The 15586-nt window shown below is 22.7% G+C and overlaps 1 long non-coding RNA gene across 1 annotated transcript; it reads right to left on the bottom strand.

The window, feature by feature from the left end:
* Window positions 1-6462: 6462 nt before the first annotated feature.
* LOC145842477 (uncharacterized) lies at window positions 6463-12247 on the bottom strand. The gene is made up of 3 exons (XR_014370196.1): window positions 12198-12247; window positions 10773-10859; window positions 6463-6576 (listed from the first exon to the last, which is right to left on the bottom strand). It is a non-coding gene; the product is annotated as an uncharacterized LOC145842477 (long non-coding RNA).
* Window positions 12248-15586: the final 3339 nt, after the last annotated feature.

The following is a 15586-nucleotide window of genomic DNA, read 5'->3' on the forward strand; positions in this document are numbered from 1 at the left end:
GCAGCTATGCCTTAAACTATAAAATAAAACAAATTAAGTTGAATGAAGAAAAGTTATAAAGTGAAAGAAAAATAAATTTTAACAACACTAATTATTAGATTCAATTTGTTTTTATTAAACTAATGAGTCATGCTGATAAGTAAAAACTGACATAATAGCATCACGTAATTACAACATTAAAAAAACTATTCTTGTAACTATCTACAAGCTTAAATAAACAAAATAACTTTGTTTATAAGTTTATTTCAAAACTCTTTTAGTTTTACTCAGAGCAGTCTGAATTTAAAAACAGATGTTTAAATTAAAGTACTTTACTTCATTCCATTAACTTAAATAAAATTATATTTTTATGCAAGCTAACAATTTAACTTTAATGTGGGAAAATTATGAAACTGTAAGCTCAAATCCAACAGTAAGTATCTGCTGACACCACAACAAAATATACACCAACAATCCAATTGTGTGATGCCAGTAATTAGTAGATTACAGTAAAATAATATACTTTGTTTTTGTTTCAATTTTATGTAATAGTGCTAAATTTCTTTCCATAAAAATAAAATAGTAAAATATAAATTTTTCAAGACAATCATAAAAAAGGGAAACTTGAGTCATGAAAAATTCAAAACACAACAGCTTCTTTGTTCTAAAAGTATAGTTTTCACATATGTGAACAGTATATTTAAGTTTACAAATAAAGTTTATGTCTTTTTAGATTGCTATTATTACATTAATTTTAAAAACTTGAAGTTTGCTCAAGTAACACGCCCTTAACTTATTTCGTTCAAATTTTTTTATAAAATTAATAATGAAATTATAATCATAACTAATAGCAAACACACTTTAGAAGTGCGTTTTAAAGAACAAAAAATATCCGCTGTTTTTTTTTTTTTGCTTTTAAAATCATTCGTTCAACATACGAACTATTTTAATTAAAGCTTTTAATCAAAGAACAACTATTCGACATATAAATAAGTTTTGAAAAAAAACCTTGTATTGGACAATCTTTAAAGTTCTTTTTTCCACAAACATATACAATACATATTTAACATAAGTTTAAGTTTATATATTTTACATGTACAAATACAAATAGCTGTATAATTCTGTAGACAACTATAAGATTTATATAAAGATATAATACAAATCACACACAGTTTTTTACTGAAATATCTATGTATAGAAATTGTATTAGTTTTTTTTTTAAAGTTCTTTATTGTTATTAGCATGAAAATAACTTTAAAGATCAGTTTTCGCTTATTTCAGAGGTGCCAATTTTTTTACATTGTTTTTTTGAATAATCTTCACATAGCGATGGTTTTGTATATTCATGAATAAATAAAATAGTATTATTGCAAATAACTTACTTGTACGAAAATTCATAAAATAAAAAATGTAACAAAACAAACTAAGAAGTATAATGCTAATTTCAGGTGTTTTGTGTTCTGATTCCTAAAACAAAATTTTATTTAGTGTTTGGTTAAATGCGTATCCACTTGCTGATAAAAATTTGGCACCTAAAAAATCTAGTTTTTAACAATTTTGTGTCATTTCAAAACTTTATTAGTTTAAAATATAACGAGATAACGAAAATCATATAAAAATAAATTTATTTTTAAAGATATTTATCTCAAAACTATTTAGCTCCCTGCATGCCAAAGATAATTTCATAAGTAGTCAGTTTAAAGTTTTAAGTTTGGTTTAAGTACATATTATGGTTTGATTCATATCATGTTTAAGTTGATTTGATTAACTGTTTACATTTTCTGAAGTTTTACTAATATCTAAATTAGTACATAATATACACTTTTAGTTTTCTACAAAAGCATCATTCAATTTGATTACAAAGTTACTGTTTAGCAGAAATTAGGGATTTCAAAAAAGTCAATTTCAACAAAATGTTTTGCCTTGTAGGGAATTCAAATAGAATTCTAAGTTAATTAGAATTTAATTAAAATTTAAGAATCATGCAGTGCAAAACAATATTTTATAAATAAATTATTTAAATACTTTTTGAACAATTTCTGTTAGTAATTAACACTTAATTACTGTTAAAGTCAAGTTAAAGTTAGCTTAAGGTACTTTTTTTGTGTGAAGGAAAACTACAAACTTATACTTAAATAATTGCTGGAAATATTTATTGTTGTTCAATGTTTTTGGTAGCGGAGTTTAAATATGTTTTGTATAGCTGAAAATTTTACAGTAGTACTTTATATATTGATGCCCGAAAAGGCAAAAATAAATAATTTGAAATATCTTTGATAAACACAATATGCAATAATAAATATTATTAAAAACAAAACTTCCTCTATACAAAATTAAGGAATTTCAGGATCTATCAATAATGCAATATCTTTCTAAGGAAAAGAGACAATGATTTCATTTAATTGGTAACGTTCATTTTAATGATGATAAGTCACTAATTATTGTTAGCGTAAATCAGGGGTCTTAACCTTTTGTTTTTTTTACCCCTTTTTGCAAAACTTACCTCTTTTTGGAAGGTAATTAAGAAATTTACCCCTAGAATACAAAATGGGTGCGTTTCACTTTTGCACGGCGACTCTTTTGCCCGAAGGGACACTTTCGCACGAGGGTCACTTTTGAACAGCGACATTTTTAAACGGCGTCACTTATTGCACGACGTTATGTTTGCATTGAAACACTTTTGCCAAGCGTCACTTTTGCACGGCGATTTATCTTCACGGAAATATTTATTCATTGCAAAAATTTTAAACAATCAGTCAATTTTGAACGGAGCTTCACTTTTGCACGCTTTTAACTTTTATTTTCTTGAATAATTTTATAAATTTTGTTTGTATTAACTTAAATAAAATTCGTTTTAACACGCAAATAATTTTGAATTAATAAAACTTGATAGTTTTTTAAAAAAATTTTAGTCTAAAGTTTTTATTTAAAGTTTTACTTATAATAAAATAGTAACAAACTAATATTCACTTTAATCATATTTATAATTTTAGTTTTAATAAACTAATTAAGTACACTTTTTTTAGTTTTAAACTAAAACAATTTTTGATACTCAATTTCATTAACTTTAAAAAAGAAATATAAACTTAATTTAAAGCATTTACAAAGAAAAATAATGGATTTTTATAGTGGATTTTAAAGTTTTTTCAGCTTAACCACTTTTAACATCTTAAAGTTAATGTTTTTAAAAACGGAAACCAAGTTGGAACATCAAATTGGTTTTCGAAGAACACAAAATGTAACGCCACTGCGTTTAAATGGAAAAGGGCGCTAAATAGTTTTCTCAAATTAGGGACTTTTTATCTCTTTGTTTACTTCTCGAACTGCTTTAGCATGAGGGGCAGTCTAGTTTTTATCATGTGTTAACGACATATCGTTTTAAAAGATTATGTTCGCCTCGTACTTCTTGTACGAAGGCGACTGTTTTTTATATTAATTTGTGAATTGGAGTAGCTTATTTGTATATTTTTTTATCATGTTATCGCAGTTTATATTCATTTTAATACAGTTTTGTGTTTCTAGACTCGATTTCTTATATACAATTAGTTAAGCATTCTAACAATCTGACTATTTAATTAAACTAAGCTTAAAAGATAGTCTAAGTTTAGTTCGCAATTCATTAAGTCGACTTAGCTAAATAACTTAGCTAAGTCATATATAAACATTTTAATAACATCACCGAAATATTTATAACGCGCACAGAGTCAGATAATAAGCAGTTTTGTGTAAATATAAGTATTAACAACATTCGGTCGATACTTAAAGTAAAATCTTTAATTTTTTAACTGTTATACAGAGACTTAAAACGAAATTGATCAAGTTAAATCAAACTACTGAAAAAAATTTGACTAAAAATATATTTTTGCTCAGCGGGCCACATTTACATGCACGCGGGCCGCATTTTTGTGCATAGATAACAAAATAGATACTATAATGCTAACAAATGTACAGTATCTATTTTATTTTGACGCAGCTTTGATACTTAGCTAAAAAAACAGTTAGTAATGAGCTTTTTAGTTTTGACTTACTTTAAAAAACATATCTTTAAACACTACTAATAACTTTATAATTTTAACTTCACTCTTATCTTGTAACGAAACAAAAAATCTGTTTAACGTTTAATTTTTTTAAACAGGAAGTTTTATTAATTTTCCACTAAATAACGTAACAATAACTTGTTTGTGATTCGGACAACAAACACAAGTTTATCGTAATGTAGAACAGTTATACTTAAAAAAATTATTGTTTACTTGAAAAATGTTTAAGTGCACAAATGTAGATATTTATTAAAAAATTCGACTCCTGTTGTTTAAAAAAATATTTCTGATAGACGTATTATGACCTGTAGAATTTATAGATTACAATTATTATATATCAGTAAGCCAATCAAACTATGCAATTTTTTATAACTATATTAAATTATTTAAAATTATTATTTTGTTTGTAGTAGATTTTGTTTAGTGTTGAACAACAGTGACTTATAAAGTGCAGAACAAAATAAATTTTCCTGTTATTCGAATTTATTTTACATTAACATTATTAATAAAATAAATTTAAATTACTCTATAAGTTTTGTCCTGGTTAAGTCATTCAAATGTATTTATGAATTGATAACCAAAATGTATTTCGATGTATTTTAATTCTTGGCTATTGATTTATTCTTAGTTGCTAAGCATTTTAACTTATAAATAAATAGCAGGTTTTTACATTATGTTTTTACTACAAAGAATTATTTGATTAATTATTTACCGACTGCAATATTAAGTGCAATATATATTAAGTTAAATAAAAATAAGCTTTTAGAAAATTCAATTAATTTAAAATGCAACATTTGAAGATGAATATTCAGCTATTGACTATTTTACTTATTAAATACATAGTTTAAACAAAATACATGTAAAACTTATATTTTAATGAGAAAGACTTTTAAAAAATAGTATTACACTTGTATTAAATATCTATATATTTACAAAATATAAACATTTCTTACAACACTATTGCATTGGATATCCAAGCATAAAGTATGTGGAAAACTTTGGCACTAACTGGAAATATATAACAAACTAACTTTTCAAGTTAACAGACTGATTTGTTAATATCAGTTATGAAGCAAAAAACTTAAAAAATGAAAATATAATCGAGCACTTAAGTTAGATAAAAAAATAAAAACAACATACGACAAAAATGATATTACAAAATACTAAAAATTTAAACACTGCTTCAGTAACAAAACTGAAAAAGAAGTAATTGAATATTAAGAAGTATTATTATATATATACAATATTGTAAAGACAAACGAGATATAAAACTGAAACTAATCAGTACTTTTTCAATTAAAAGTTAAAAAAATATATATTTCATAACAGATATTAACATTAGTAGTAAATAAGTTAAAAATTGTTATTGATTGTTTATAGACTGACAAATAATTTTTATCTGTTTAAATAATAATTTTTATTATTTTCTGATTTTGTTGTATAGTTTACTTCTTTTATAAAATCTTAACTGAGTGTCAACGATGGCTTGTTTACTTTCATTAAACCTATAAAAATAATTTCATCGTTTAGTTCAGTTTAAAGTTTACTTTGAAAATTCAAAGTAAAAAAACAAGATAAATTTAGTTAAAACATGAACTATAAATAATTTTTAGTAACAAAGTTAAATTTATAACTTTTATGTTTGAAAAAACTCATAGAGTAACACAAATAAGGTGTAATTTAAAACTAATATTTATGTACTTAACTATAAATAATAAACACTTTTGTTTGACAATTTATTTTAAGTGTCTAAATGATACTCATAAACATGCTTTAAAGTTTAAAAATAAGAAATGAAAATAACTTAAAGATAATAGGTTTTAAATTTAATTGTTTTTCTAAAAGTTTTTAAACACAATAATAAACGTTAAATTTGTTAAAAAAAATTCAGTTTTTTAAAATGATTATTTTTAAAACTTCAGGTTAGATAATAATTTTACAAAATTAAGTTTTGTGATTACAAAATAGAAAACACAAAAATAAAGAAAAAAGGTCTTAAAGTCGGTTTAAAAATAAAATTCATACAGTTTTTTATAAAAAAAGTTTGAGTAACATAATCAGTGTATCTGTAATATTTTATGTTAAATTTGAAAAATAAATTAAACACACATTTTAATTACATTTTATTATAATATATGATAAAATAAATTTTGTTTGTAGTTTAACCAAGTAAAAATATTAAACTAAACAACCAGTTGCATCTGCAGTTACTCTTGCATAAATTATTTTGCTTAATTTTAAATATTACGCTTATAGAACTTTTATGTTAACTATTTAAATAAACGTTAAAATTTATTTACTGGTTTTTATAAGTAAATTATCAATAGTAACTAATACTTTATTATAGCCATCACTTTGTTAAAAAAAAAACATGTTTAAAAATAAACAAAGTATTAAAAATTTAAATGACCTCTAATACTCCACAAGTAGTATAAGCTCATATGGTAGCTAACATTTTACTGTTTTTTATCACTTTGTGACCAATATTTTCTGAATAAAATTTCTTTGATACACGTTGCCCTTCTACAAGACTTCTTATGTTATCTTTATTCGTAAAGACCTGTAAAATTATCATGTATATAATTGTTATACTGTTAATTATACTGATACTTGAATTTTTTATGAACTGTAAGTTTTTTTTCTTGTGTTTTTATCAACAAAGGTTTTTTCTTTAGTTTGCAAACCTTAAGGCATAAAATTATTTAAAAAGAATTAAAATTGTAATATTGTTTTGAAATTAAAAGTAACAGATATATATATTTTATAATAAAACCATCAAACAGGGTTGCCAAATGTTTTTGGCAAATTTTCTTCAGATTTTTTAAATTACCTCCAGGTTTTTAAAAGTACACATTTTTAGATCTATTTTTAGTTTAAAGTTGAGTTTAAGATAAAAAATTATGTTAAATAGTATTAAAATATTGAAAAGACACATCAAATGGGCTTTTTGAAAAAAAGTTTGATGATGACAAAAACTTTCAATATATGGTAGACTTTTTATGTCAAATCAAAATATTTCTACTTAGCATGTATAAATTGTTTACAATTCTAGGTTTTTCAAGTTTTTTTAGCCTAGATTGTCAAACTCTAGGTTTCTTAAGGTTTTTCCAGGTTTTCAAGTTTTTTGGTAACCCTGTTCAAAATTTTGAACAAACTTTAACAACAGACTTATAAATCATAAATCCGTTAAAAAAACTTTAAAATATACTTGTAAGTTAAAATAAAAAGAATAAACTAATTAATCTATTAACCATCACTATATTTAATAAATATAATCATGGTTAATAGTAAAGTTTACTTGTATTTTAAAAGTTACTTATACTTGTAAAAGTTTTATTATTATAAACCTTTTACAAGCTTTGTATGTTAACAATAAAAATATCTTCATTTTTTATCGAGTCTATTTTTAAAATAAATAAAATACTTTTAAACTAAATCTTTAAAAATGATCATATACAGTTAGTATTTATAAAAATAATTAAAATTAAGTTTCAGATAAAAATTATAAATAGATTTGTTTGATATATTTTTTTAAAGTGAAAATTTTAGACTAAAATATGAAAACATAGTAAGTATATTGAAAAAAAATCATTGTTTTTATAAACCTTATACTTTCTACAAAGATTTTTTTTTAAATTTAGGTCAAAAAAAATTAAAATAAATTGTAAGAAAAAAAAAACTAACATATAAAAAATATGCTTACTGTAGTTTATAAGCTTTGAAATATTTCAAAAAGCTATTCTTTAAAATATTGTAAAAAAATAGTTTTTTTGTTCAAACCAAATCTATGGTCACTATTGAAAGAAGGTAAACTTTTTACAATCGTTGTATAAACACACAAAAAAGTCATTAAATACTATATAGAAAATAAACATATGATAAAGCTTCTTTACACCATATAAACGCAAAAAATTAAACAAAATAAACAAATCTAATCTCCTAATATGTTATCTAAATTGTGTAGTTTTTAGTTAACCCTGGTAAAAAAAATTTCATGTTTCTACAAATACAAAAACAAAACTTTTATTTAAATAATTTAATAATATACTTTTTTTATAAATTTTACATTAAAAGACGTATTTTTCCTTAAAATTTTTCAAAACAGTACAAAAAGGCTAAATTTAAATACTTTCTTTAAAATATTTCAGATGTATTTTAATTAAAACCCTAAATAGTGAACTATCGAACTGTCATTTCACAAAAAATAACATAACTTTTGTAAAAACAATTGTAAATGGTAATAACATATTATCAAGAAGTAACTTATTATACTTTCAACTTCATATTTGGTAACACTTTGCTACATAAACATTAGCTCACTGAAAATTTAAAACAAAATTCTAAAAATTTTACTTAACCGAAAATTTAAAAAAAGTATATAATTACATTTTTATAAAATAAAACTAAATTTAACCTCACAGTACGAAAATACAAAACAAAGTCAATTTGTTTTCTCATCACATTATACAAAGATATAAACTAGACTAAACAATATCATTATTTTTTTCTACTGTTTACACTTATTATTTTATTATCAGTATTGTTTTTATATATTAAATCACAATATAAAAACGTAAAAAATAGTTATTTGTTTTATGAAATGAACAAAATTTACATGCATATGCAACATATAATTTTATTTAATAATAAATATTCATATCAGGGACGTAGCTAGCTTAAAAAAGTTACGAATCTACAAAAATTTAAACATATGAAATGACGCGTGATAACGTCCTAGCGGGAACACAGCTACCTCTAATGTTATTGAATTTAATTTGAAACTCTGATGTTATATTAATAAAAAAAAATAGAATGTTGAAGTACGAGTGATAATTGTATACAAGGCAATTTATTTTGCTCCACACCCCATATGACTCTTTTTGTGCTGCCACTTGTGTAAACCCAGAAAACATTCATTAAAAATAAGTTTACAAAAATTACAATTTAACTCAAAAACATTTATATTCATTAAATCAAACATTTAACGTAGTCAATAGTAACAACAAATTATGCAATGCAAACTTTTGTAAAATAAAATTGTATGATTTTGGTTTTTGAAGCTACAGCTTCCATTAAGATCAATTTTGCATGCAGCTTTTTGTCAAATTATAAGCTTTAACGCCCTAAATGTTACAATTTTGATGTATTTAATTCGTTTAATCTTTACGACACTAAAAACGCTAGAGAATACATACATGTCTAAATTATCTCTCAGGAGTGCATAACTAAGTTTAAATGAATACTTAAAGCTAAGAAAGCAGAGTCTTTTTAAGCTGAAATAAAAGCAAGTTTTTTTGCATATAAGTATACGTTTCTCTAGATTTACAGAAACGTACAAAGCCACGTGCCTGATTCACATTAAAAAACATCAATTTCAAGTTTAAAATACTTAAATTAAATTAAAAAAAACATACTTAAAGTTTAAAAAACATTGTTGTTGTTTTTTGTAATACTTTTTTTAAGTAAAAGTTTTCATATTGCAAAAGAAAACTAATTAATAAACTTGAAATAGTTTTTATTTTATTGATACTTTAGCTTACTTTTACTAACTGTATATAAAACAAAATAAGTTTTATCAAGAAAATTTTACAATTTAGCATTTTATAATTTCTTACTACTTTATATTTATATACTATAAAACATTTAAGTTTTACAAGATTTATAAGAATAAGAAATTAATAACAATCTTAAAATTATATTTATCAACAAAACAAATATATTACATGTTTAGTAGTTTATATTTAGAGAAGTTTTTATAATCATTTTAGCTTATAAACCGCATACTTAAACATATAAACTAGCTTTAGAAAAATTTCAAACTATTCATTAAAAATATTACTTAACAACTTTAAGATAAATAAATATTTACACTGAAAATTTTGTAAGAACATGTGAAACTTTATTTTTCAAAAAACATTATAAATTTTTGTAACAACTTAGTTAAAATATAAAAATCATATATAATAAACATTAAAAAGCTAGAAACTAAACATACTTTTAAAGTTAGAACAAACTACTAAAAAATATCGATTTTTTTTTGATACAAATAACTCTGCTTAATTGTTGTTTTCTGAATTCGAAATCTTAATTATTTAATTTAATTAAATACTTACTAAACTTTTCGTTTTGTGTATTCTTAAAAAATCGTTATTTATTAAGTGTTGAATTAAGTATAATTTTCATAATTTGGTTTTGGTGAGTAAGCCATTTCAAAAAATAAAAAATATATTTGTAAGATACATTGTCATGTATGTTTTTAGATATGTGATCATTTCAAATTTATACTTTGAGGTTAAAATGATTTAATATATTATGTAACATATAGGTATTTTACTTGTACATAAACACTAATGGCGTATTTATACTTTTTAGTAAAACAAATGACTTTAAATGCTTTTAAATAAAATCCTCTGTATATTTAATATCTTCATCAGTATTTAGTTTTTCATTTTATAATAATAAAAATTGATTACTAAATACTAATAAAAATGGTAATAACAAAAAGTTGTTTTCTAATTTATAATAAACGTGACAAAATTTCATGATGATAAATAATATATATATAAAACTTTTAATTGTTAAAAAAAATTCAACATGCAATTTACTAGTAAGATTTTTGGTAGCAAAAACAGTATAAATTTTTTACTTTTATTATTTAGAATGATTAAACAATGAACTCAGAAATTTAGTGACAAAATTAAAATTAAGACTAGAACTCTTTATAAAAATAACTTCAAAGTTATAACTTTAACTTACTTCAGTAGTTTCTTGATTATTTTGTAAACCTTCATTACCAGTTCTCATTAATTCTGGAGTTTCATTTCTGCATTTTGTTCAAGTTCTCTAAAAAAATTACAAATTGTCATAATTTTAATTTTTGCTTTTTTCTAATAAACTTAAACATTATTTACATAAGTTTAAACTCTTCATTATTTTTTTTAGTTTTAACTTTAAAAATTTATACGCAGGAGAAAATTGACTTTTAGTTATTTTCATTTCTTCACTGTTTTAGTGTTAATAGTGTTAGTTTTTGTATGTGGTACTATTCTACTAACTTAAAAATTTAATTAAACTAAAAAAAAATTAAGTTACGTAGTTCGAATGTTACTCCCTATTTGTCAATTACCACAATAGCTCAATCTTTAACGTTTAGAAATATAATGAACAAATTATTTAAAACTATAAGATTTTACAGCGATTGTTTATAAGTCATATGCTATATTTATAAAGTGTATATTTGAATAAGTAAAAAGTAAATATTATACATTACAATGTTATGTCTAGCTATAAAGCCAATCTGTTTATTTATCATACTTATTTAAAATTGCTCTAATATATAAAAATAAAAACTATAAACAATTTATGCTAAGTTAAAGTTTTGATACTATTACTTTTTAGTTTTTATCAATCATATGCTACTAGTGATTAACCCAGGTTAAAAATTAAATAAAATATTATTAAATCTTAACTAAACATAAAATAAAATTGGTTTAAATAAGATAATCGTAGGCAAGAGTTATTTATGTTCATATTTAAACTAGTTAGACTTGATCAGTTACTAAAGCTCAGTTTTAGTATATCTGGTATTTTTGTTTAATTAAATTTATGATATTTTTTTAAAGGTTATTAGTAAATCAAAAATAACATGACCTTCATAACTTTTATAAATTATTTATTATATGTTTTGTTTTTAAGAAAACAAATAGAGAGATCTCAACTGCTGGAGGAGAAGTAATATATTTATTCTTTTAAAAGCTTTGATTATTGTTAGTATTGTTGTTATATTGATTTTAAAACTTAGCTAAAAATTTAAACTTCTACTAAAACTCAGTCTTAAGATTAAAATTTGATTTGTTTAGTTTCTTAAGTAAAAATTTTCAGTAATATTTTGTTTTTATCTTAATTTAATTGTTCAATTGCTATTTTCCATGACTGTCACATATCTTTTTTTAGATTTATTTAAGCACTGAAGAGGTCTTTGACCGAAACTTAGTTTGTAAAATAAATTTTTAAAAGAATAAATATAAATTATTTATAACAAAAAAAAATTATAGTTTTATTTTCAAACATAATTTGTTAAAATTTTTCAAATTTTTTTTACTAAAACAGTAAAGCACTATATACTGTTTCTATATAACTTTATTTTTTGTGTAATTTACAAAGACAGAAAAAAATATTTACCTTTAGTTTCAAACACTGGAAAACCATTTTCAAAATAAACAGAATTTTCAGTAATTAAATTCAAGTGACTCATTTGTTGCTTACCTGAAAACAAAATTTATATGGTTAAAAATCTAACAAAGTTATTAATTTTTATGATACTTATTCAATTATGTTTATCTGTTACAGCTAAGAGTTAATAATTATTATAGTTTATTATTTTGTATCAGGGTTGCCACCTGAGAAATTTTTTAACTTTTACTGACTTTTTATTAAAATTTTCTTGTTTTTTCTTTGTCAAATTCTTAATTTAAACTTTTTCTAAAATACATAACCAAACACTTAAAACTTAAAAAAGTTTTCAATCTTATATTTTCTTTTATCATTTAGTATAAAATTTGATAAATCTACTCTTATTTATTTTAAAAACTTCAGTTATTGTACAAAAAATACACAGTGCTTAACTATAAAGAACTTAATTATTTACTTAAACAAAAAACACTTTGATTCTAAAATTCTGCAAGATAAACTTTTGTGTATATATCAAAACTTCACTATGAATTTGTTGCCTCTCAAAAATGAAAATTTGGTAGTCGAGCATGTTTAACTTTTTGTGCAGGGCAAATCACATAAATTGACAGCACCAAAAAAATAAGCTTCCTACCTTTTACCAATGTCACGCTATTTATATTTTTCAAAACAAATTTTCTAAATTGCATGGGACCTTAAAACTTTGAGCTTTGAGTTTTTGGCTGATGCAATGTAGCAATCATCACAAAAACACATTGTATGCATTTTCATACAATTTGAAGAAAATTTCTTGGAGTATTTTCTTGGTTTCTTCAAAAAAACTTTAAAATAACAAAAAATGATAAAAAAATACAAAAAATCTAAAAACACCTTAATGAAACTTTCTTCAAATGGTCTGAAAACGCGTAGAATGTAATGATTGCTACGTTTATAAATATTTTCAACAAAAAACTAGAAGGTTGAAATTTTAATGTCCTATACAATTTACATAGGGGTTGTTTTTATAAAATGTAAATAGCGTTACTGTGGTAAAAGAAAGAAAGCTTATTTTTTTGGTGCTGTCTATTTGTGTAATTTGCCACTTACAAACAAATGAACAAAGCAAAACTTCAATGTCCGGGCAACAAATGCATTCTACTATGGAAGTGACCTTGCCACATATCACAAAAAGAATACAAAAACTGCTTGTACAAGTTAGTTGTCTAATCAATGTATTAATAAAAAAAAATGGAAATTTTATAATGAATAATTTACTATCTTTACCAGATGAAGGCATTGGAAAATAATTACTTTTGTAAGTTTCTAGGAAAAATTTTGCAATCATAGTCTGACTTAAAAAGATTTTTAATTAATTTTTACCATTTGAAGACTTTTAAAAATAAAAAATTTTCTAAATTCAAACAGACAAAATCTGACGTTATTTCAATTTTTGTCAGATTTCCTGACTTTTCCTGCCTTAAAAAAAAAAAAAACATTTTTACTGACTTTTTCTGATTTTCTTGTACTTCTAGGAACCAAGCTGTATATATGTTGATTAAAAAATAAACAAAAACATTTGTGAATTGTTAACAAACTTTTTACAGGGTTGTCAAAGGTTTTTTTTTTCAATAGAGTTCATAATTAATTTTTAACAGCCTTAAATAGTATAAACATTAAAAATATGATTTAAGCTACTTTGAAGATGTTTTTAATAAAAATTAATAATGGTACACACAAAAAAAAAATACTGTATAATAGATTTTTCATAGTTAAACAAATTTCATTAACTAACGTATGAAAATAGATTATAATTTTTTTTTAGTGATTTTTGTTAAAAATTTATATTTTTACCATTTTTTGTACAACATTTCTCAAATTCTTTTAGCCTAAGTTGTTAATTTTCAAATTCATTTTGGCAACCTTGTTTTCATTAATTGCAAACAAAAAATTAAATCAACAGATTAGGTTAACTCGTCTAAAAATAACTATCAAATTTTACATGGTTGCCACTGATCAAGCTGAGAAAAATTTCCTGACTTTTCCTGACTTTTTACTGACTTTTTACCAAAATTTTCCTGACTTTTCTAAATCAAACTCTTAGATTAAACTTATTCTAAAATACATAATCTAACACTTGAAACTATGTAAAGCTTTCAATCTAATTTTTATACAGGTTAAAAACAACAGTTTTTTTTTTGCTAAATTCTATCATCAAACTTCCAGTACATCACTTAAACCATCTGTGTATGATTGATGTTTGTAATAAACAGCTCTATCAGCAAATGCTTGTATTATTACCTTATAAACACAGCTTGTTTGAAAAAAGACACAATTTTTTAGCATTTCCTAGCATAAATTTATCTAGATAAACAAATGACATATATGGAACTTTTACAATTAAAACCTTGAATTCATAACTAACTTTCACAACTAACATCTTAAAGCAACAACAGATTTTACAGTTAAAACCTTAAAACTTAACTATATATCTGTTTTATAAAATATTTCCTCTTATCATTTAGTATAAAATTTGTAACAAATAAATATACTCTTATTTACTTTAAGACTTAAGTTACTCTACAAAAAATACAAACAATAAGAAAACTTAATCTTGGCATATACCTCTCTTATTACTCAATTTATAAATTTAAACAACTTTGAAAAAATTATAAAGAGGTAAAGTTACATAAAATACAACCCTAACTGAAATAGTTATAAAGAACTCAATTATTTACTTAAACAAAAACAACTTTGATTCTAAAATTATGCTAGATAAACTTTTGTGTATATACCACAGTTTCACTATGGAAGAGTCCTTGCTACAGATCATCAATACTAAAAAGCTTACAAAATCTGCTTGTTCAAGTAGGGTACTTGTTCAATATGTTAAAAGAAAATTTTTGCAGTTTTATAAAGGATATTTTACTAATTTATACCAGATGAAGGCATTGGAAATAAAATTAAATATTTTTGTAAATTTCTAGGAAAGTTTTGGAATTTTTTTCTGACTTTAAAGGACTTTAAATTAATTTTTACAATATTAAGGCTTTGAAAAACAAGGAATTTTGTAAACTTGAACTGACAAAATCTGACTTTTTTTTAAATTTTATCAAATTTCCTGACTTTTTATGACTTTTTTTCAAAACCCCCCATTTTTTCCTGACTTTTGAAATTTTTTTGAATTTTTCCTGACTTTTCCTGTTTTCCTGACCGAGTGGCAACCCTGATTTTAGGTTAAAAATTTAGTAATTTTAACAAAAACCTGCTGAGCTTTAAACAGATCCAAGTTTCAATATTTATAATCTGTTCATTAAAACAAAATTAGTACAAGCAATATATCAAAATAATTTATTATTCAAAGTTAACCTTAATTATTATCTAGTTTAAATGTCTTGAAGCCT

Source organism: Thalia democratica, chromosome 8 (assembly GCF_965202585.1).
Source record: "Thalia democratica chromosome 8, ktThaDemo2.hap1.1, whole genome shotgun sequence".
NCBI classification, from domain to species: Eukaryota; Metazoa; Chordata; class Thaliacea; order Salpida; family Salpidae; genus Thalia; species Thalia democratica.